This window comes from Pundamilia nyererei, unplaced genomic scaffold (assembly GCF_000239375.1).
Source record: "Pundamilia nyererei isolate P.nyererei 1_Seehausen unplaced genomic scaffold, PunNye1.0 scaffold00013, whole genome shotgun sequence".
In the NCBI taxonomy this organism is placed as follows: Eukaryota; Metazoa; Chordata; class Actinopteri; order Cichliformes; family Cichlidae; genus Pundamilia; species Pundamilia nyererei.
In genome coordinates this window covers 5,958,136-5,960,194 of record NW_005187414.1, presented here as the reverse complement: position 1 = coordinate 5,960,194, position 2,059 = coordinate 5,958,136, and the positions used below count along the sequence as shown (strand labels likewise).

Below are 2,059 nucleotides of genomic sequence, written 5' to 3'. Positions count from 1 at the left end.
CTGGCAGATGTCCTATCGAGGCCACACCCCATGCCTGTCAGTCAGGAGTGTTTGGCCACACTGAAGACGGGTAAGCAAAAGAAGGAAGACAGTTCGGCAACACTGAGCATAATCAAATGTCCTTTATTATTAAAAGGGGCTGTTAACATGGCTCAGTGCTGCAAACAACTACATTGATAGCTTAAATTAGCACAGGCAACATGCACGTAAAAAATGAGTTATTAATGAAAAAGAATTGATTTTGCAATTACGTGTTAGAATATTACCTAAAACTGAAGCATGTCTCTTCTTCTACTGCACACAGGCTGCATACACATAAGGACTGTAAGATAACCCACAGTCTGGCTATTATCTAGTCCCATCTAAAAACACCAATAAAACTTTGATTTTCACATAAAAACATTTCCCAGACTGTTGGATGGTGTTATCCTCTCTGCTGACCTTTTCTTAACATCCTCATATCTTAAACATGCTGCAGAAACACAGTGCGTTTCCTTCATATTGCCCCATCGAGGCAGTGTTTTAGGTTTTAGTTTTACATTCCATTAATCTGAGGGTCTAATCAGCTATAATGTATTTTCCCCTCTGTTGCCAAGTGCTTGCTCATCACAAAACTGATGGCTCTCTTAATCTGACTATGCTAAATGTCTTGGGATATCATATTTTCTGATTTGGCCCCATGGGAATAAAATCAAAAATGGATGTATGTTTACATCATTTCTAACCTTTACCGATTTGCGAGGGCACTGGTAGAGGTCGCTCCCTGTTTATAGATTTATACAGATTTCCCTGGTCAGTTATTATCATCATCCCCACCCTCACAGCTGTCATTCCCATATAAAAGAGCGGATTAAGAGGCCAGGCCTTGCTGGAAAAGTGCTGTATTTTAGAAGAAATCCACCGTTCTCTCGTAACGCGTGCATAGCGCTCTGATCATAAGGTTAATGGATTGATGCAGTGAATGCTGGGTAAAAGTCTGCTGCAGAGTGTTTTATTCAGAGAGGTCACTAGGACTCGGTAAAGACGATTCAGTTACATAGATGGTGTTTTACCTTGATGTCCTTGTTGTATAAAAAAAAACACACACACACAAAAAAAATCGATCACAGCCTTACTCATCGAGCGTTTGCTACTGAGCGGGTGCTGTGAGCGGGAAACTGTACACCACCGTAGGGGATGGAAAGAAAGGAGAATGGAGAGGAGGAGTAAAAGGAAAAGAGAGATCACTGATTGATACAAGAACATGATACAGTACAGTGTCTGTCTCTTGCTCCTGCTGCTGCATGCTATATGCAGTGCTGTTTGTGGGTCAGCAGAAAGTCCAAGTGCTCGCTTGCTGCTGTGGGAGTCTCTGTGGGCCAAATGATTAATTGTGCTCTTGCTTTGAAAGCAGTAAATTCCAGGGCAATTAACTCTGATGAATCCACAAAAACGTGTCTCTGAATCCTTTGAAAACAGTGAAAAGGGAAAGATGTACACCTGTGATTTACCCCCTACAGCATCGATTCCCTGCCTTTTATCTGCTATTTTTTTTTCTTCTTCTTCACTGTTATGTTTGCATTTTAATGTGTGTGTGTGTGTGTGTGTGCAGATGACCGACTTGTTACTATCCTTCGTCATCAAAACTTTCTGAAGGAGATGCAGGAGATCGCTGCTCAAGGTGAGTCACGGATTACTCATCTCGTTTACGTGTGCATGAAGATAAGAATGATGGAAGGCTCGAGCGACTCATTTTCATTTAAGGTGGTCGGGGGAGAGCTGATACGCCTACAGCAGCAGCACCGACCCTTCAGGCTACAGATGATGTCCCTGGTGAGCTGCACCTTCCTATACATCATGTGGTTATGCTTCTTATTTTTTATGGCGTATCTAATCGGTGGGTTAAATGCAGCAGCTGTGACAGTGATGTATAGTTTCCATTATTTATGTTTTTCAGCAAAGTCGCGCTAAAAAACACATCAAAAGTGCTGAGGTAGATTTAACTTCTGCTGAGGCTCTGTGAGGGAAATAAATCAGAACATGTGTGACGTCCTTCCACATAACAGCATACCTAGATTTT

The 2,059-nt window shown here is 42.0% G+C and overlaps 1 long non-coding RNA gene across 1 annotated transcript; it reads left to right on the top strand.

Annotated features, from left to right (window-relative positions):
- Positions 1-6: 6 nt before the first annotated feature.
- LOC102210477 (uncharacterized) lies at positions 7-1,831 on the top strand. Its single transcript, XR_001290263.1, has 3 exons — positions 7-70; positions 1,592-1,660; positions 1,744-1,831. It is a non-coding gene; the product is annotated as an uncharacterized LOC102210477 (long non-coding RNA).
- The last annotated feature ends 228 nt before the right edge of the window (positions 1,832-2,059 follow it).